The sequence below is a fragment of the Mandrillus leucophaeus genome, unplaced genomic scaffold (genome assembly GCF_000951045.1).
Source record: "Mandrillus leucophaeus isolate KB7577 unplaced genomic scaffold, Mleu.le_1.0 Scaffold1054, whole genome shotgun sequence".
Taxonomy (NCBI): Eukaryota; Metazoa; Chordata; class Mammalia; order Primates; family Cercopithecidae; genus Mandrillus; species Mandrillus leucophaeus.
Genome location: NW_012098699.1, coordinates 772,186 through 794,383, shown reverse-complemented (window position 1 = coordinate 794,383; position 22,198 = coordinate 772,186). Strand labels below are relative to the sequence as shown.

Genomic DNA, 22,198 nt, shown 5'->3' with positions numbered 1-22,198 from the left:
CCAGGGATTCTTTGGAAGCAGTTCCATGCATTCTTTTTATTCACTGAAGACACTCCACTGAGATGCATTTCTGGACCTACTAGGGCTGAAGTAGGGATGGTTCTACCTGGGGGTTCTGATACCATCTGTGTGTGACTGGCCTACTCCAGGCCCGAAGGCTGTGTCTCATTAAGAGCACAGCCTCTAAGAAGCTCACCTATCAGTTGAGTGGGCAAGTGCTGGGCATAGTGCTCAGTGCTAGGGAGATAGGCATGAGAGAGGTAGAGATGCTTACACATTTCAACATCATTTAAGGGTGAAAGTGAAGGCTGATATTGTTCCCTTCCTGTCCAACCTGCTTGTGGTGAATTATTTTGCCAATTTTAAGTATTACTTTCGGGATTGGTACTAGGAGATTCAGGACGTGGGAGGTGGAGAGGGGAACTTCATATCAAAGCTTCACACGTTATGCTAGGGCAAGATGGTACATTCAATAAAGGCAGAACATTAAGCAGATTCTCTGCCAAGGACTTTACAACTGTAAGTCAGGGTCCCCACCACTGCTGCAATTCAGGCAATGTTCACTTTTGCTGGCTTTGTTGGGCAAGGGAAGGGACAGTGTGTAACCTTGTAAAAGCTAGTTCACTTTGGCAAGAGGCTGAAAAAGGGTCTGGTAAGACATTTCTCTTGTCAAGGGTAGCATTAGCAAATGTCTGAAATGAGTATCATCTCAAGATTTCAGCTGAAGTAACTCTACTGCTCTCTGGATTGAAGTTAATAGATTTGGTAGAAATCACAGACATGATTTCACAGCCTGAGATTCACTAGACTCACACAGCCACTGTTCAATTTTGCTGCAGCCTAGACCAAGCCCTATAGGTGTTCTTGATCTTGGCCTCATCTGTGCAGTGGAAAGATGCAGGTATGAGGTGTGGGAAAATCAAACAAAATGACAAACACGAAGGCTCTTGTAAGATTCAGGGGCTTGTGTGAATGTTAGGAGGCAAGGTGGTTATCGGGTGGTTGTTCCCAGTGCTGCAGGGAAGGGGCTGCTGAGGGGCATCTTAAAGTCCTGTATCATAGCTTGTGGGATCATAGAAGGAGGAGAGAGGCAGTTGCTGTGCATGTGGCCTGTGTCCTCTGGGATTTCCAGCTCCTGGGGCAGGGTGATGAGGGAGTGAGAAGGCGTGGCCTCCCTTTCCCAAGAACAGGAAGAAAGAAGGAACTAGTTCTGCTTCTTTTTTGAGGGTGTGCTGTGAGTGGAGTGTGCAGGGCAGAGCTTTGGCATGAACTGGCAGTGGTCTTGAGCAAGGCATGACTCTTCTGGGTTTCTGGTTCCTCTTCGGTAGGCACTGTCTCTGTTGGCTCTGCCCACTTTTATGTCTAGTGATTGTTTAAGAATTTAAAAACCTACTTGGGAAACATCCACAGCTAAATGCCAAAACAGGAGACCATACTTAAATCAGCATTAAGTTCTGCAGTTCAGCAGTCATCAGATATCAGGGAGGGAGGGAATTGGTTCCTACTTGGCCCCACTTCTTGATCCTTTACAACTCTATGAGAGGTATGATGCCCCTTTCCCAGTGAGGTGCCAGGTGCCACTAGAGCCAGGGAATGGCTGGGAAACCACTTTCTCAAATAGCTTTGGCTTCACACAAGCACATAAGCACATGGAGGCTTGTGTTATTATGAAGTTTAGCTGCAGAAGTGTGCAGGTGCCAGAGGATGCAAATCATCTTACACTTTTACAGCCCAATATCACTGGCAACAGACCTTAGAAATGAGCCATAACCTTCATTTTGCAGGAAAGGAAACAGACCCAGGAAGGTGAAGAGATTTGCTTAACTTTGACACAAAATTGAAATGAGAACCCAGGATTTGCACCCTTCACTCTCATTCGCAGAAATATTCTGCTTCTAAAATGAAAGAATACTTACTTCTTTTTGCCCTCCTCTTCCCCTTTCCTTAGTCTCAGTCACCCCAGCTTTTATTTCTATACCATGACGTACCTGCCTGTCTCCATTTATGCAGAACTCTCATCTTTCAGGCTGATGTTGAGGTGGGAGATGGGCTGTTTGAGCCAGGCAGATGACATAGGCAGCTGGCTGGTGGTTAGGCCTGCCTTCTGCCCTCTTTTCAAATGTCTCATTCCAGTTTTTTTTTTTCTTAATACATATGTTGGTAGGACGACCTCCTGGCTCTGTGGCTTCACCTGCCTTCTCAGCTTAGGGTTAGCAAATACTAGGTCACCACTACAGGTGAGAATAGAGTCCAAGTTTGTCTTCCTCAGGAAACACTCATACTTGAACAGCCTCTAGACCATTTCCTAAGAGCTCATTTATTCTGGTCCCGGGTCCCTTTTTTTTGAGAATTAACTTCCTTCCTTCCTTCCTACCTTCCTTCCTTCCTTCTTTCCTTCCTTCCTTCCTTCCTTCCTTCCTTCCTTCCTTCCTTCCTCCTTCTCTCCCTCCCTCCTTCCTTCCTTCTTTCCTTCCTTTCTTCTTTCTTCCCTCTCTCCCTCCCTTCCTTCCTTTCTTCCTTCCCTCTTCCCTCCTTCCCTCCCTTCCTTTCTTCCTTCCTCCCTTCTTTCCTTCCTTCTTCCTTCCTTTCTTTTTTCTGTCCCTCCTTCCCTCCCTCCCTCAAGTCAAGTTAATGGGCACCCACACTGTACTGGAAGTGGTCTTTAGCAGACAGATACTTTACTGGTCCTTGGAAGGCTGGCGACCTCCTGGGAAAGGTGCAGCCTGACCATGAGGAGGAGTCAGCTGAGGAAAGGGTGCCAAGGGGATGGGACATGTTGCAGACAGAAGCAGCCGTGGCGGAATCTTGGTGTGGCTGGTTGTGTGCAAGTGGTGTTGGGAGCTGCAGCAGAAGTTATAATTTCCCTGGGCTGTGCTGTGCTTCTGCTCTGAAATCTGTGTCTTCTGAACCCAGGACCCTTGTCACAAACCCTTCTCCTTTCTTTATCATGTGGATTCCAACATGTTTTAAGATAGCAGAGTGGAGAGACCTGGGTTCTAGTTCAACTCCGGTCCTGATGGTTTCAGTGACTGTTGGAAAGTCAGTTCACTTCACAGGCCTCAGTTTTCTCACTGGTAAATGGAAGAAGGAAAGGAGTCTACAGCTAAAACCTGGAGTAAATGTTTCTAGAACTTTCTTTAAGTTTTAATTTTAAAAAGATTTAGAGATGAGATCATGTCTGGCCTTGAAATCCCGGGCTCAGTTGATCCTCACCCCTCAGCCTCCTGAGTAGCTGGGACTCAGGCGTGCCCCACCATCCCTAATGAAGCCTTTTTAGTTAAAATGTCTGAACTTCACAAAAACATTGACCTGCCCTTGAGGAGCCAGGGAGCCTTTTTCATTTACCCACGATTGATCTCAGGCCATAGCTGTTTAGTCTGCTGCTGAAAGAAGCTGTCATAACGAGGATTGGCTGCATATTTTACAGATATAGAATCAGTGCAAAATAAAATGTGGGGTTCCATGGCAGCCCTTTAGGCCAAGCACAGGCCCTGGGTGACCGCACCCCAGCCGTGTGCCCACAGAACTGCCCTGCTCAGAGCTACACCAGGGATGTGACAGACTCCAGAGGGTGCCAGAGAGAGTTAGAGCCAGGCCCATGAGAAGCATATTCCTACCTCAGTGGCCAGAGTTCATGCTAGGATGACAATAGGCCCACAGCCGATCTCATGCCCACCTCTGTTGCCAGTACTTGTTTTGGAAGAAGGGTTAACTTCACTGGTGCTGGTTCTTCCATTTCTTGAGGAAAGATTGTGCTGTTCAATAGGGAACTTCAGGTTTCCAGAACAGATTACTGACTATTTTGGAGTCTGCAACTGGCTCTAGTGCCCCCTGCCTTTGGGGACAAAGTAGCCAAGCCACTTTCTTCTGTTCATCTAGCCTTCCCCTTCACTGCCTCATAACAGTCTTCTTTCATGCTTCAAGGCACAGACTCCATTCCCTGCTCATTAGTCTTGGGTGGCATCTTGGGCCATGATAAAGAAAAAGAACTCCCTCCAAATATCCACCAGAGTCCCCTGATGTCTTAAGAAGCACATCAACCAGAGATGTTGAGTGATCCTCACCTGTATCACCTAAGAGTGGGAGATTCTCTTCTGAATTCAATTTTCAAAAGCAGATTTCCTTTTTTTTGCTGTATACAAATGCTCTGGGCATTGCACGATTTCAGGTTTTGGATCTAATTCCCAGTCCCTTTATAACCTTAGCAGCTGGGCTTCACCTTCATCAGCCTTTCCCTTTCCCTGCTCATGGGCCTCTCACAACCCCACTCACTCTTCATATCACAAAAATAAGTTCATTCTCATCCCCATACCCTCTGTGTGTCTTCTCTTTTTCTCCAGTTCTCAACATGATAATCCAGCTTCTTCAGCTTCATTGACATATTGAAAAGTCATTTTTGAATTCGTTCTTACTTTGCTATTCAAAGCATTCTCTTCCCTGACTCCCCATCCTCTCTTTGCTCCATTCTAACAGTTGAGTTTGCTTGTGTTTTATCCCTCCCTCCCTCCCTCCCTCCATCCATCCCACCGTCAGCCCATGTGTCTATTTTGTGTCACTGGGGACAGAGAGATGACATGGTGAATTACTGTCCTCATGACATGGCAGCATGGGTGGGGGGGGAAGAGGATATATAAATGAAAAATTAGTAGCAGTGCAATTAGATTTGCACAAAGCACAGAGGCTGTAAAAGAGGTGCTTTGGATGGTGAATAAGGAGCTGGGAAGGATGTGCTGACAGGAGATCTGGGGACCCTCTAAGCAGAAGGAATGCCGTGCACCGGCCTGGGTGGATGTAAAAGCATGCTGCATGCAGGAAGCGCTGAGTTTGGAAAATTGTTGAGGCACAAAGTAGGACAATCTGGGGATAGGGCAGGGACTGGTGAGAATTAGTCTGGAGTGTCAGGCAGGGTCCAGGGCTTCAGAGGCCCTCTGTGTTATGCTAAGGCTCTCAGGCTCATCCTGACAGTCCTGAGCTCCACCTAGTGGTTGGTTTTAAGGAAGGGAGTGACATGGTGAGACTAATTTGGAGACCACTCTGGCAACACTGCTGAGGATCGGTTTCATGGGTGACTCTCCAAGACAGGGAGGACTGTGGGGGGTAAAAGTAGGAATGATGTTACCAGGGAGGAAGAGGACACATGCAAGTGGAGTTGTGGAGGTAAAGTTGGTAGCCCTGAATGATAGGTAGTAGGAGTCGGGGCTGCCATCCAGGTTTCTGGCTTGAGAAAGTGGGTGCATGAGACTTTTGTGCCCACACCCAGTCCTGTCTAAACTAGCGGCCATTCTGCCTTGGGCCTGCCTCAGTTGCTCCTGTATTCTGTTTTGTTACCAACACAAAAATCAGGCCTTCATTTCTTACCTAGATTCTTGAAGTATCCTCTTCATCTCTTTCAGTCCTTCCTACAAAATACTACCATCGTAATCTTCCAGGGATGGCTGAACAATTCCCATCGCATAGTGAACGATGTCCCAGCTTTTAGCATCACCATCAATATTCATAGCTAGAGGAGACTTTCTTTTCCCATAGAGTCCAGTTTTTGAGAGAACATGAGGCACGTTATATGTGAAGTAATTGAATGTCAAGTCGTCTTTAAGTGGGGGTCCCAGAACTCCTACTCTGAGGGTGATGAAGGAAGGAGGCAGAGTGTCTCCAGGGGTGATCATGGGTGATCATGGTCTGTGCCCATCATTTTTTTCCAGGTGCATCTTCCAGTTCTCCCCTGGCCTTATGTTCTCTAGTCTGGTCTCATTGTTGCCTAAAAGTGACCATTTTCCACCTGGGTCTTTGCAGACTGCATTGCTTCTGCCTGGAATACTTTCACTCAATTCCTGATTGTTGAGTGAAAGATTGTTGAAATCCTACCCATCTTTTGATATCCAGCCCAAATGCAAGGACCCCATGAATCCCCTATGGGAATGGATCCTCTGGAAGCACTATCCTCTCTTACAACACTCTGCACATTTACTGTGCACAGCACCCAACATGTCTCGTATTTTATCTCCCCCACTGGACTTCTAGACTGGGAGCAGAAGTGGAAAATCGGAGGCCTTAAGCCAGGGGCCAGCCTTTGTATGTGTTTTGTTAATTTGCATATTTTTCCACCACAGAATTTAATTTAAAAAAAAAACGTGACCTGTGTTAAACATACAGAAAAGCTGAGAATATTATATAATAACATAGATTTGGGACTTATCACCAAGAATGAACAGATTTGCTGCTGACACCTCGCCACCCACTTTTTAAGATACAAAATATTACACATACAGTTCGAACACTAGCCCACATATCCCTTTCCTGGAACTGGTCTTCACACTGCTTTTTCAAATTTAGAGTTAGTCAATAATATTTAGAAGTGAAAAGATTTCACATAAGAGTTGCCCTTTGGCCACTTTTCTGCAGGATCTCTCTAGGCCATTGTGGGCTCCCCATCCCATCCCTGGCCTGGGAGCCTGCCTGTTGAGTCCATGGCTGAGTCTGGCACCTTAGCTCCTCATCTGCCCTCTTTACACGTTTTCCAGAAGGTGGGTGGGCATCCTCATGTCCCTCGTCCTCCTCCACCACTGCCTAAGCTGTGCCCCCTGCCTGGGACTAGGAATCCAAGGCCTCCTTCAAGCCCCACTGGCTCCTGTGGCTTTTTCCCAGTGGCTTCAGCTCAGCTCCATTATCTGTACTTACATACACCTAGCCCTTAAGCCGGTGGCTGAGCACTTGCCTGTGTTTTCATTCTTTCCTTTGCCAGGTACCCTGCAGAGCCACTCAGGTGGAGAAAAGACAACTAAAAGTCCCTGCTGGGTCAGATTTTCTTCCTTGTTCTTCCCTCCGAGACTTTGCTGCCTCTGTGTGGTGAGTCTCACGAGATGCAGCGGAGCTTGGTGCAGGAGCTCTGTCGACCTCACACCCTCAGGTATAAGAAGGGATGGCACATTTTGTTGGTCACAACACAACGAGGCCTTTTTGCTTGTTCAGTTGAGAATCCTGGCCCATCCGATTCTTTCTTTGAGCAACCCTCACTGCCCGTTGAAAATACGTCCTTTTCTTTACCTTCCCTGTGAAAATTGCACTGGTGGTTTTATAGGCGTGGGGTTTTGCTAGGCTGAAAAATCAGGGGGAAGGGGTCTTTCCTCAGATTCCACCACTCTCCTTTTTTTTCCACTCTATTTGGCATTACCATATGGATGGTGTGGATGCCTTTCAAGAGCTGGACAGATGCTGGCTCTTGCATTTTGTGCAGCACTGGGGAAGGATGGGTGTTCCATTTTCCATGTTACCCCACTGCCTGGGGCCACTCCCCCTGATGCTAGTGCTGATCATCTGTCCCTTGTGGTTTTGATGGTGGTGGAAACCTGCTCATCTGGGCCAGAATATGGTTTCCCTTTCTCTACAGTTGAACACTGAAACTAATCCCTTTGTGGTAATCAAATTCAACTGATTAATGATCTGTAAATTTCCTGTGTAAGAAACAAGTCATCTTGATGTTGGGTATTACTCTAATCATGCTGTGATACACCCAGGTCGAGAGGGAGACAGCTTCCCTCCCCACACTCTGGACCCACAGCAACCTCCTCACCTGCTTCAGTTCAACTCTGTCCCTGATGCCCCTGACAGTGGCTTTTTTGACTGTGTTTTTGTTAGTTGCTTAATAACTATGCTGTCATTGAAGTCCTCAAACTTGTCTTGATTGGCCTCCTCTCTTCAGGGAAATTGAGACAAATGAGAGGACCAGTGATTAAAGGGGAGATAGAGAGAAGAAAGTGGCTGAGGAGACGGAAGAATGAAGGAAGAACAGATGTAATTTAAAATGAAAAAGAGAAAGGAGAGAGAGACCATTAAATCTGGAGCTGTGGGGTAGAGACTTCTGCTGTGGGGCTGAATAGAAGGTATATTTTTGGGGAAGTTCACACTTGTTTTCTTTACTTGCCCAGGACAACATGGTGTGGCTTCATTGTGTGATTTGAAAGTGTGAAATGCAAGGTTATGAATAACCAGAATGATCAACACACACATAGCCAGGTGTGTTCTACAGACCTTCAAGGAAATTGGCACTGAAGGTGGAGGCTGGATGCATTTTTGCTTCTCTCTTCCCTGCTCAGGGCCATTTGCTAAGGCATGCAAACCCTTCCAGATGCTCCTCAAGGATTCTTCTGGGTTCTAGAGAGTCCCCTGCAAGGGACTGGGCAAGAAGGAGGCAATACAAGGTAACCAGGGCTCTATCGGCACCCCATGCTTCAGTGCTCCGCCGTACCACTGACAAGAATTCAGGCTGTGTAATTGGGTGGAAAGATAAGGACTTTCAAGGCCAACTCCCTCATAGCAGGCCTAGTCGCTAATCAGTGTGACTGTGCACAAGTTTCCTTGCTGATAAAATGGAAATAGTCACTCTACCTCACAGGTTTCTGATGAGTATTAAATGAGATAATATATATCATATGTGGGTCATGTTGTACACGTGTGAAACATAGTAGAGCTTATTCATTCAGTCTTCATCCGCCCTTCCTGACCCTCCCACTACTCTGCCTACCCCCTAACTCCTGTTTCATCCAACTCTTCTCAATAAGAGATGGTGATACCTGGAAATGTAAGAGAAAGGAGAAAAGTATGTATTAACAGTAACCACACCTTTCTCCACGTTAAGCATTAAATCATTTATTACTCTTTTCATTGAACTCTGTGAAGAAATAGGAAATTTAAAAGAAAAGAAATCCCTTCTCATTTAAGAGGGGAATGGAGCTATGGTAGTCCAAAGAGACCCTCAAGTTAAAAGAGATCCCAAATTGTTCAGAAGCAGCCCATGAGATTTGGTAACAGCAAGTCGCATTGTGTGTGCTCCGGTATACGATTAGGACAGAAAGCTTTTGGTTGGACCAGTGACTGCACAGGTTTTGATGACACAAGGAAGACAATAAGTTGGGCATTGTGTGAAAGGGAGGCAGCAGGACCCGGGCTTGTGCACTTGTCACCTTCTGTATGAAGCCAGGAGGGTAGAGCTTGATAACCTCTCCTAATAATACCCACATGCACATCTTTGTCATCCTTAAATCACTGAGTCTTGGACTTCAGGTTCTCCTTGTGCCGGTCCACAAGGGAACCAACCCATTCCATGGTTTTCTGCTGGGCTTCCTCCCAGCTGTAAAGTGGCTTATATGCCAGGTCTCATTGAGCCTTCTTGTAAGAGAAGGTGACCATGCTGTTGGACAATGTCACTGTGTGGCTGTTAAAGGGCGGTCGATAAGTGTAAACTGGCCTGAGAAGGAAGCTCACTATTTCCAGCAGGAAGCCAATCCAGCATACCAGGGATAAAGGAAGGTTCCATCTGGAATCAAGGCAGAGGCCGAATTCTTTGCTCAAGGTATAATTAGGGTTATCATAGCTTTAGTGAGGCCTGTCATCTAGGATGTAATAGAACTGTCCTCGGATACTTAGGGCCTTCTTGGGGCCCCACAGGACCCTCAAGGCCAGAATGTGGGCCCAGCCCACATAGACTGGGTTGGTTGTGGAGAACTTTCCAATAGTTGACAGGATTGCATTGTTTTTCAGGGCCCTATTTACATTGGCAGTAAGAAATGGGCTTCCTTCCCCATAGATATGCATTGATCTTAAGGCACAAGGGTACAAGGTGCCAGCATTTTTCAGAGTCCGCACATTAGCCGCCAGCACAGCCTTCTCAGCAAGTTTTTTGCTGTATAGATATGGAGCGGGCTGTGTGTTTTCCAGAGGCTCTTGTTCGTGTCGATTCTGGACAATCTTTTTGTAGGAGTTGGGCCAGGCTACCTGTATGTTGCTAAGGTGGATGAAGACTAGCACACTAGCTTGAACACAGGCCTCCAACAGCTGTTGGGTACTTGTCCATGAAGAGCATGCTGTCAATGTCAGGAAATATCCCTAAGGGGGGCCAGCCACGTGAGCAGATCTGTGTATCTCACTCCTCACTCCCAAGTTCAGTGGTTGTAATAGACTCGAGGTATATTCTTCAGTGGATCTGACTGAGATTGGGTCATGCTACAGCCATAGGAAAAACACAAAAATGAAAAGAAACTGACATTCGGGTTTTGGAGAGCAAGAATTTTTAGACTTTGGGGTTTCGTGGACATGTGTGTGTGTGCTTGTGTGTGTGTGTACCATAATTTTGGAAAAGGAACTATATAAAGGACCTATATAAAGTTATCACTTTATATTTTGCCAAGAAAGGATACTGAAAAATCATAATTTGTCATCAATACCATTGAAAATAGAACATTTAAAATCTAAAAAATCAGGAGGCTATACTATGAGAATGCAGACAGTCCCAGTCCTTAGGCACAAAGAGGCAGTGGAAGAATTCACATCACACACACACATATTCACAGTTGTATATAGGCAATATACCTCTTAAATATACATGAAATTGCTGATATTTATTACCTTTTGTTGAGGACTAATAAAACTTTGTCACAAGGACCATCCCTGGAGTCACTGAGCAAACAGTGAGTTATGGGAACATGCTGGAAACCCACACTCTTTTCCTGATTGTGCGTTCCCTGGGAAAGATGCTTCCAATTCTGACTGTGACTCTGTTTACCTGGTAATGCATAGTGGGGGTGACAAACCTTCCTTTAAACCCTGCACCGGCATTTCCTGTGGAGCCTGGTGGAGGACTGGGGAGGGAGTGTGCCCTCTGCTTGTAACATCTGCACTGAGAGGACCTGGCAGCCTCCACTGAGCTGTGTGGAAGCGAAACTCATGGAGGTATCTGGAGTGCCTTCCCTTGAAGAAGGAAGAAATTTGCTGGGCAAAAGATTATTGTTATTATTATTTTAATTCTTGGCCCCTTCTCTGTGGAATTTGGGTTTCTGGAGAGACGACAGCCTTATGTTCTCAGAAATTAATCTGGTGGCAGGGAAAATTTTTTTTTTTTTTTTTGAGACGGAGTCTGGCTCTGTCACCGAAGCTGGAGTGCAGTGGCCAGATCTCAGCTCACTGCAAGCTCCGCCTCCCAGGTTTATGCCATTCTCCTGCCTCAGCCTCCCGAGTAGCTGGGACTACAGGTGCCTGCCACCTCACCTCGCTAGTTTTTTCTATTTTTTAGTAGAGATGGGGTTTCACCGTGTTAGCCAGGATGGTCTTGATCTCCTGACCTCGTGATCCGCCCGTCTCGGCCTCCCAAAGTGCTGGGATTACAGATTTGAGCCACTGCGCCCGGCCGAGAAAATTAGTTAGTTTACCTTCAAGGGGGAATTGACCAACATTGTGAAGTATTTTCTAAGCCTGGGAGTGACAATGGTTTGAGGAAACAGATGCCTCTAACACTTCCCTATCATTTCACATCCCCTGTTGTTGGGAGCTGTGGAGAGTAAGAATTAAAATGAAAAACTGGTTACTCTTAGCACCCTCCTTGCACTGTAGGGGTACTTAGAGGTATGGCTAACCAGAAACTGGAAAGGTTTTTTTTTTCTTTTTCTTCCTTCCTTTCTTTCTTTCTTTTTTTTTTTTTTTTTTAGATGGTGCTGGAGACCCAAAAGCAATTAGTTTTGTTAGAAAACGCATCAGAGTAGATTGAGTTTGGAGGGCCAGGCCAGCGGTTGTGTACTGTGGTGCTTAAGAGATTGGGCTCTGGGAATCAGCAGGTGAGACTGCATGGAAAGATTCCTTAAGGAAATGTGTCTGAATTTAAAGTAGGTTGGTAAGCCACAATTCGGAAAGACCACCAAGCATTTAACGAATGAGGACTGAATGAGAGTGCATTTTGAGCACCTTACAGAAAATAGCTCGGTAATAGTAGCCCCTGTGGTGAGCTGAAGAGACCGTATTCTGGATACTGGGAAACTCTTATTGTTAAGAAAATATTGTGAGAAAGCATGTACTGGATAATTCTGTTCTGATAGACCTCTGTGAACTAACTTTGCTAGTTCTCTCGAGAGAATTTCTTTGACGTGGTCAGGACAGCTCTGTATGTTCTTGATATGGAAGTGGTTGGAAGGGAAGAGCATGATCCCTTTAAATGATATGGAAGGGGAGAAGGGAAGTGCTGGGTAGAGAAGGGTGTGGTTCCTGGCTAGGGCTCCAACTCCACAGACCTAGGTGAGGTCTTGCATTTGCATTTCCCAAATGTTGCATTTCCCAAGACTGCCGTGGCCTGCTATGCCCCCATTCTGTGCCTATAAAAACCCCTAAGACCCTAGCAGTCACACACACAAGCTACTGGATGTCAAGAGCAGCAGATCAGTGGAAGAAGACAGAAGGGGCTAGATGTGGAATGGAGCACATCAGTGGAGGAACACACAGGCAGCTGAATGTCGAGAGGAATGCACCAATTGGCAGAACAATGCAAAGTTTGGCCTGTGTAGTCAGAGACGAGTTGAGATATTGAGTGGCCAACTTCCAGGGAAAACTAGCCCCTTCCGGATTTCCCCATATGCTGAGAGCTACCTCCACTCAATAAAACTTTGCACTCATTTTCCAAGTCCAGGTGTGATCTGAGTCTTCTGGTACACCAAGGCAAGGACCTGGTATACAGAAAGCCTTCTGTCTTTGTGACAAGATAGAGGGTCTAACTGTGTTTGTTAACATAAGCTGCCTATAGACAGCAAAACTAAATGAGCACCCTGTAACACATGCCTAGTGGGACTTCAGGAGCTGTAAACATTCACCCCTAGTCACTGCCATGGGACTGGAGCCCCACAGCCTTCCCATCTGCGTGCTTCCTTAGAGGTTTGAACAATGGGGCACTGAAGAAGCAAGCACACCCCATCCCATGCCCTGCAAGGGGGACAAGAGAATTTTTTCCATTTCTACTGGGGGCTCATCCAGGCTCTCAGGAAGATGAGTGTGAGCAAATGCAAACCTCTATGGTCTACCTGTCTTCCAAAACACTGCCACCTCTCTCTCTTTCCTGTGGGTAAGATGCTCTGTTACTTTTTTCTCTTTTTCTCTCTCCCACAGTTTGAAATCTCTTATCTCTTTCTTTATAATGTTAAGGGTTTTGCTACAGGCTATGGCAATGTTACTAAATGTAATGAGCTTTAGACTCAGACAACTAAGGTGCAAATCAGACCAATTGTTCCTAAAGGTGCCATGTATGCCTCCATGATGACAGCTACAGGCATGCATGGCTCAGGGCACCTTCTGTTACTCTTTCCCCTCCCAGTTCAGGAACATGGGCATACACACAGCAGGCAAAGGCTGAGCCTAACAGCGACCAGTTGGGGTGGGAGAAAACCAGAGGTAGCTGGGACCCCACAGGGCCAAGGAATGGACACATTTCTCACTTGCTGTGCCAATGGGACCTTTCCTCCCCTGGCCAAGGAATTTAACCTGGTCTGAACCAGGGGAAAGTTATAAGGATTAAAGGGGCCCACTTGCACTAAGCAAAGGTTTCTTCTCCTAGCATCCCCCACTTTTTTGTCCCTTTAACTGTTTTTCTCTTTTTTCCTTTTGTAGGTGAGAGGGGCCCCCCTCTGACTCTGTTTCTGATAGAGAAGTTAATGGAGGGGTGACCCCTGCTGGCTGAAAACTGCAAATTCAGCATGGCTCATGGATACAAAGAGCCTCTGAAATGCCTTTTCAGTTCTAAACTCAATTCCAAGCTTCATGCTTAGACCCCAGAAAGAAAAAACAGGTGAGGGATCCAAAGCCAGTCAACAGGTACAGTGTAAATGGGCAGGACCAATTCCTGCTGAATGAACCCCACCCCACAGAAGGAGGCCATGCTTCATGGCATAAACAGATCCAGGGAACTCAAAGTTTGCCAACAGTAGGGAGGAATGGATGCATAGGCAAGGGCAGGTAATTCCTACTCTCTAGGCTTTCCCTGCCTTATGAGGACACACCACATTGGTATCTATGGCCGGCACCTGCCAAGGTCACTGAGCCTCAGGAATAAGAGGTGGAAAGTGAAGGGAGGACACTCTCTTTCTCTCTCCATCACGCCCTGAGTATTTTCTGAAAGAAGAAAGGAAATGATAGATGCCTCTATTCCCTGTCTTTCAGAATGGGCAACCAGTTCCCTACACCACCCCCAGCTTATATTCCTCTGGAGTGTATTGTAAACCATTGGGACTGCTTTGACCCTCAGAATCTGGAGGAAAAAAAATGTCTCATATCCCTCTGCACAAAGGTTTGGCCAAATTATGATTTATATGAAGGACCGACTTGGCCTCAGGAAGGGACCATTTATTTTATACCATCTGGCAGTTGAAACTTTTCTGTAGATGTGAGGACAGATGGTCTGAGGCTCCATATGAGCAGGCTTTCTATACCTTGCAAGGTGATCCAGACCTTTGCTGACAATGTAGGATTGATCCAGCCCTCCTGTTTGCTATTGCAGGAAAGGCTGCAAGGGGCAAGCCACAGAGTTAAAGATAAGAATCCCAGAACCACTCCCACCAGAGAAGCCAGATCCCTTCAGCCCTGCTCCTCTGTGTTCATCCTGACCTCCCTATCCAGCTTCAACCACTCCACTCCTCCTAGAAATCCTCACCCTAAACAAGCCCCAGCCTCACTCTTGCCCCTGCAACAGATGCCCAGTGAATTTGGGCTCAGTAAGTTCCAGGTCTCCTTCTCCCACAGGACTTAAAGCAAATTAAGGGGATATTAGGAAGCTTTCAGATGACCCTGATAGATACATAGAGGCTTTCTAGGATTTCACCCAAATATTTGAACTCTCCCAGAGAGATCTTATGTTACTTTTGAATCAGACCCTGACAGATACTGAGAAACAGGCCACTGTGCAAGCAGCAGAGAGATTTGGGGATGAGCTTTGTATCACATATAGTGTCATGGAAAGGGGTGAATATTATCCAACTGAAAGAGAAGTAGCACCAGTGACTAACCCTACATGGGATCATAATGATGAGATGGAAGACTGGAAAATGAGACACTTTCAGGTGTGCATCATGGAAGGTTTATGTAGAACTAAGACTAAGCCTCTCAATTATACCAAGTTGTCCATGATTGACCAAGGATTTGATGAAAATCCCACTGGAAAGGCTAAGTGAGGTCTTAGTAATGCACACCTCTCTATCTCCTGCTTCAGTCGAGAGACATCTAATCCTAAACGATAAATTTATTACTCAGGCAGCTCCTGACATCCGGAGGAAGTTGCAGAAACAGGCCCTGGGACCAGATAGTCTCCTGAAAGTGGCCATCTCGATCTTTCATAATAGAGACAGAAAGGTCCAGGAAAGAGACAGGAGATACAGGAAAAAAACAAAAGCTTTAATGGCCTTGGTGCAGGCCCACAAACCTCAGAATTTCCGGGGTGTACCTGTTAACTGCTGAAGATATACCAAGAACAGTTATGTCTCTTCTAAAGTTTAACCAGTCCAGGGTGAAACAGATCAGGGTACAATGTTGTTAGTACATTTTACATTTTGTCTCTGTAATCTATGGCACTAAATTCTTCCCCTGTATAATACACATGTTTAGCCCATGCATACTCAACCTTATAAAACTTATTTTTTCTCCCTAGGAACCATCAAATCCCAAACAGTAAGGCAACCGGAGCCTCAGAGGATGGCTCCCGTTTGCTAGGAACCCTTAGATAGACCCCTGGAAAGAATATGACTGCTGTTTTCCCCAAAACAACACCCCCTGTCAGCAGGAAGCAGCTAAGACTGGTAATTGTCCATATTTTTTTTTTTTTTTTTTGTATTTTTTTTTTTGTATTTTTAGTAGAGACGGGGTTTCACTGTGATCTCGATCTCCAGACCTTGTGATCCGCCCACCTCGGCCTCCCAAAGTGCTGGGATTACAAGTGTGAGCCACCGCGCCCGGCCTAATTGTCCATATTCTAACGGCAGTTAGATGTACCTCTTCAGAGAGGGGATATGATACGGAAGTGCCATAAAGGGAAGAGCATGATCCCTTTAAATGATATGGACTGGGGAAAAAGATGTGCTGGATAGGAGGGAAGGGGAGTGGGGAGTGGTCTGTGGCTAAGACTCCACCCCCACAGACCTATGTGAGGACAGGCATTTTCTGCCCAAATATTGCATTTCCCAAGGCCACCCTGGTCTGCCACACCCCCATCCTGTGCCTGTTAAAAAGCCCCAAGATTCTAGCAGGCACACGCAAGCTGCTGGACGTCAAGAGGAGCAGATCAGGGAAAGAAGACAGAAGCAGCTAGATGTCGAGGGAAGCACATCAGTGAAGGAACACAGGGCAGCTGGACGTCGAGAGGAATGCACTGACCAGCAGAAGGATGCAGAGTTTGGCCAAGCAGTTAGAGAAGAGTCAGGCCGTTGAGCAGCAGACTCCAGGGGAAAACCATTCTTTTCTGGCATCCCCCCATCTGCTGAGAGCTACCTCCACTCAATAAAAGCTTGCACTCATTCTCCAAGCTCACATGTGATTAAATTTTTCTGGTATACTAAGAGAAGAACCCAGGATATAGAAAGCCCTCTGTCCTTGTGACAAGGTAGAAGGTCTAAGGTCTAACTGAGCTGGTTAACACAAGCTGCCTATAGATGGCAAAACTAAAAGAGCAAAACTAAAGGAGGACCATGTAACACACGCCCACTGGGGCTTCAGGAGCTGTAAACATTCACCCTAGACACTGCTTTGGAGTTGCAGCCCCCCAGCCTGCTCGTCTCTATGCTCCCCTAGAGGTCTGAGCTGGGGCACTGAAGAAGGGAGCCACACCCCCATCACACACACTGTGAGGGGGACAAGGGATTTTTCCCATTTCATTATCATCAGCCTACAAACAAGGTTTAAAATGATGACTATGGTGGCACCTGGCAGGTTTGATTCTGGCCCACAGATGCAAGGCAAGGGGTGGCTGGATATCAAGAGTCTGAAGTCAGAGTTTAGTTGACTTTTGACTGGAGCCACAGTGGAAGGAGCATCCACAGTCTTTGGAGTCACACCGGGGTGAGTTTAAAGTCTAACTCTCCTACTTACTTACTTACCTGGGAGGCCTTGGACTAGTTACTTGCCATCTCTCAGCCCTAGTCTTCTCATGTAAAAAACTGAAGGTAGCAGCTTTGAACTCCCCCAGTTGGTAGTGATCAGCAGAGGCACTTGGCCCAGCGCATAGCAGGTGTTCAGTGGAGGGACTTCTCTTCCTTCATTGTTTATCTTTCTCATCCTTGTTTGCCCCACCTTGCTCCATCTCCTCCCCAGGCTACTGTACCTTTCACGTTGAAGTTCATGATAGACTCTCTGTGAGTGACACCAAAGAAGTCAATGATAGAGGCAGTGTGGATGACGACCGAGATGTCCTGGCAGGCTCTCTTCAGGCATGACTCATCCAGAAAGTCTCCTACTAGCACTGTCAGCTTGGTCTTGTTCTGGAGCTCTGTGTGAACACGGGTCAGGTCCTTGGAAGGGTTTCCGAATCTGGCTTCAAAGTTTCCTGATAAAGGTGATGTTACATAGGTGTTCGGGGATGGTTAGAGGCGGGTTGTTAGAGTGGAGGGTGTACGTTCCACGGAAGGAACAAGTAAACAAAGACACAGAAGTCAGCCTGTTTAGCAATTTATTGGGAAAGAGCAAACATCTGTTTCTACCCCATCTCATTTCAGAAAAGTAATCTAAGCAATGAACTGTCAGCTGTGCTTGGAATATAAGTATTGCTAGGATCACGGGAGACTCACCAAAATTTTTAAGGAGAGTAGGGTGATTGTGGAGAGTTGGGTATAAGAGGGAAAAGTTTGAATTTAATTCTGTAGGTAATGCAGAATCATGATTTTTGGTCTCCAGCACCATGTCAAAGAAAACCCCTTATTTATATTTGGAATAAGTAGAGAAGCAGGCCAGGGGTGGTGGCTCACCCCTGTAATTCCAGCAATTTGGGAGACTGAGGCAGGTGGATTGCTTGCATCCAGGAGGTCAAGACCAGCCTGGGCAACCTGGAGAAACCCCCTCTCTACTAAAAATACAAAAATTAGCCAGACTTAGTGGTGAGTGCCTATATTCCCAGCTAATAAGAAGCCTGAGGTAGGAGGATGGATGGAGCCCAGGAGGTGAAGGTGGCAGTGAGCAGAGATCATGCCTCTGGACTCCAGCCTGGGTGGCACAGCAAAATCCTGTTTCACAAAGAAAAAGAAAAACAGAAGCAGAATTGTAGTGTAGGAAGTTAACCTTGCCTCAAGGATATAAAACGGACTGGTATAGGGGATATGAGAAATCCAGTTGATCAAGAGATTAATCAGAATGTCTGTGCCAAGGTTGAGACGAGGGCTGGAAGCAGGGTCCAGCAGTGGAAGCAGAGGAGGGGAGAGATACACCAGGTTGGAATTTCAGACCTTACCTTGACGGTCCTGGTACCTACTGGAGCTGGGCTGAGAGGAAAAGGGGAAGATAAAATCACTCCCACAGTTTCCTGCTCAGGCAACTGAGAGGAGAATGGAGCCATTATTAGGGAATTGCAGAAGAGTTTAAATAATGAATTCTATTGAAAATTCTTATCGGATATTATCAAAAGCAAGTAGCAATGCTGAAAATGAGTTAGTCACCAATGGACTAACCTCTAGCTCTGTAGCCCAGGGAGCAGTTACAACATTAATGTCTTCAGGCTCCTCTGAAATCCACAGGTAGTGATGCTGCCAGTAAAGTTGTCACCTGGAATTAGCCCCAAAATGAACATCATGCTACATGGAGCTCAGATAAATACTCTACTCTCATTTGTGCTTTATAATCTGCATATGGCTCACAGCTTGCTTGTTTCCTTTTACTGCTATCTCATGAGGTAGCTATTCTGAGTCCCATTTTATTGGTGAGGAAACTGAGGCTCAGCTTAAAGGACAGATTAAAAATCACGTTTCTAGTGAAGGCTCAAAGTTGCCCACCCCACCTCCAAGTCTTGTACCCTGTACACCAGGTGCAGGACTGGTTGTTTAGAATCAACTTTTCTGAGAAAGAGTAAGAATAAGTCAGTTTAAATGAAATTGGCAACAAAGGCCAAAGAACAGTGAGAGTAAAATTCAGAGTGAAAAATTCAAGGCTGGAGAAATTCCTTTCTGCGGTACAGGCGGGACCATTTACTCTCCTGATGCCTCTGCCTTGTTTTGTCTACTCCCAGCCCCTTCCCACTGTCAGGCACCTCCAAGGAGGCCCTGCAATGGGGGAGGCAGGGAAGAGGCTGCTGGGGAGGACGTGGGTGACAGCCTGAGAGTGGAATTTTCTCTGGTTCTATTTCCACCTCTGCACTTCCTGCTCCCTTCCTCTGCTTCCCCTTTGCTGCCAACTTCAGACAGACTGGCTCAAAGGAATTGCCTTTTCAAAGCTGAAGAAGTCTAAAGCCAAGAGAAAATCACTCTTCCCCAACGAGTTCACAGGGAACTAGAGACCAGGAAAGGGGACTTTGTGGATGGAGCCATAGCTCCCTCGTTCCCCAAGCTGCTAGACGAACTACTGCTTAAGAGCATAGATGCTGCACTAGACTACATGGGTTCAAATCCAGCTTTGCCATGTTCTAACTGCGGGACATTGGACAAGTGCGTTAACCTCTCTCTGACTGTTTCCTCATCTGTAAGGAAGGAGGATAATAATATTAATGATCTCATAGGGCTGTTATGAGAAGCAAATGAGTGGGCACATGCAAACCATGTAGAACAGTGCCTGGCACAGAAAAAACACCAAAAGCATTCTCTGTTTTTATCTTCATACAGTCTTCTGTCCATCCATTATATCCCCTGCATTTTCACCACAGGGAATTGTTCCTCTAGGCTGAGCATTGCTTTTTCTTTGTATTAACTGTTAGAGTACAAATACTGGTGAGACGTAAGGATTACAATCATTTAAAATTGGTCAAGTGTTAATATGTGTTTATCGAAGACACCTTTAGAACAGAGGGTGGAGGAAATCAGAAGAGGTCAGAGAAGAGCGAAAGAAGAGTAAAGTGCTGGGTGTGGTCCCTGAACGCTGTCAAGGGGGGACTTTTCTGTGGGCAGGGCATGACCTTCTGCACAGTCAGAGCCCACATGTAGACACACAGTCCTCCCAATCCCATGGGATGGGGAGGAGGACAGGGAATTGGGCACACAGGGAGGCAAAGGGAGAGACTGAAGACCCGCTTTGCCAAGCATCAGCCCCAGAGCCAAGTGAAGCCACTGGATGAAGCTTTGGTCTGAGCTCTGCTACACATTAATCAGATGACCTTGGCAAGTCGCTTTATGTTTCTGGACCTTGATGATGCATTCATTGTCCACTTGGATGTCACCCCTTTTCTACCTTCCTCATAGTGTTATTTGCACAAGGAGTTGCTACAACAAATTCTGCAGTTTTTTTCGGAGGGGGGTGGTATTGAGCAACAGAGACAAATGGTTTTAAAAAAGCCATATGTGAGAAATGAAAATGAGGCATGTCTGGTCTCATACTGCCTCTTACTCTGTCTCTGCTCTGTGCTGTGCACTTGTGCATACCCTCTCCCTCTCACTGATGCTCTCTCTCTCACTCTTTCTCATTCATTCTCTGTCTTTCTCATTTTCTCTCTCTGATTTTTCTCTCCCCTTCATTTTCTCTCTCTTTCTCACTCTCTGATACATACACACAGGCACACATGCACACACACACACGCTTAAACACTCATCTTTACCTTCGCTTCCTTTTATTTTACCTCCACTAAAGATGCTGAGGATGCTACAAAACAAAACAAAGCTCAGGGCGGTCCAGAGAGGCAGGGACCCACTGGTGAGGTCTCCAGGTACATGCTGTCCTTTATGAATGTTGTAAAGCAATTGCCAAGACAAAAAGCTTCAGAGCATAAAAGAGTTGTAGACAAGAAAGAGAACTGATGTGGGATTTTCTAGATGAAAAGAAAAGGGACCTGGAGGCTGAGGTGGCTGCCTCTCAAGTTCCAGGTCAGGGGCAGAATCCAGTCTCTGGACAGCCCGTCCAGTATCTTTCACACTGTGCCATTTTATACTATTTAATTTTCTTTTTTTGATGACTTTGGATGTGGGATTGGCTTAGATTTGGCTACAACTTTCCATAACTTGCCAGAAAAGCTCCACCTCCCCACACCTATGCAGGGTTTAAAATGGAGCCACACACCCACGACTCAAGTTTACTTACTAGAAAATTCCTCCCTCAGTCCTGGTCTGAAGGCCTTGTCCAAGGCCCTGATCTCCTTCAGCTCCTTCTTCACCAAGAGGCGGACGATCCTCTGACCCAGAAACCCTCCTGCTCCTGTCACAAGGCAGCTCCAGCCCGTCATGGCCAATCCAAGATTTCAGGAAACCCTTGCCAGGAAATAGAAGATGCTGCAGAGCAGATCTTATTCTAGGGTGACCATGGAGAGGACTAAAAACAGAGGTAAAATGGTTATAGACTTGCACAGATGCCTTGTTTTCCTCCACCCTATTTTTTGCAAAACTTCCATGTCCCCACCACTGCCAAGAGTAGCTGAAAGAAAATGAAAAAGCTCTAACCATTAGTTAAAGGGTTAAAAGCTGGACAGAAGAGTCAGGGTGCTGGTCACTTCATCCCCTAAGGCAGCCCTGGAGCTTTATGCTCTGTGGCTCCTGGCTTGCCCCTTATCACTCTGAACCGCCACATACTCATTGCTCCCACCTCCTCAAGCATTCTTTTTCTCAGAAGAATAGTGACCTTTAGGTTACATCTCTAATTCTTCCCAGGAACAGGAGGAGAAATCCAATCCTAAGGCTACTCTTCGAAAAGGAGTAAGTGGGAAAGTGTGTGGTAAAGAGTCTGTGGAAAAGACTGTGGTAAAGAGTCTTAGGCGTAGCCTTAACAGGACACTGGTCAGTTGATACCAGCTGTCTGGTATCTGCAATCTGTGAAGTTAAACTAGACTGGGAGAAATCTCCAAGTACAATGTGAACTTTGCCTTTGTGCAGTAAATATGTTTGGAGGGAAATCCATATGAGCCCATTATTTCCTGTCTGAGTGGCATTTGAAATGTTGCTGCTGTCTTGCAAAGTTTAGAAATTTGCAATGGTGACATCTCCAATCACTTAGTTTTATGTAAGGTGACTTTCTTTCCTACCCAATATATCCAAACCTCAATTGAAATTTTTCCCCTGAAGAGCTCTGGGTTGCTAGATGAAGAACATCATTGAAGGAAAGCTATCTATTGGTAACTGCTTAATAATATGGCTTGTACCACAAGAGTGGAGATTTGTAGTTGTTTGCCCCAATAACTCTTGTCATAGATGTTTGAATGTATCCCATATTTTTGACTGCAAAACCATTTTCAGCAAATTCCTGAACTGAACATGCTGTGAGTGCTGCTGAAGCCTATGCATTAGAACTGCCTGAA

At 46.1% G+C, this 22,198-nt stretch overlaps 1 pseudogene; it reads right to left on the bottom strand.

Moving 5' to 3' along the window:
• Nucleotides 1-9,036: 9,036 nt before the first annotated feature.
• LOC105541316 lies at nt 9,037-21,133 on the bottom strand (annotated as a pseudogene).
• Nucleotides 21,134-22,198: the final 1,065 nt, after the last annotated feature.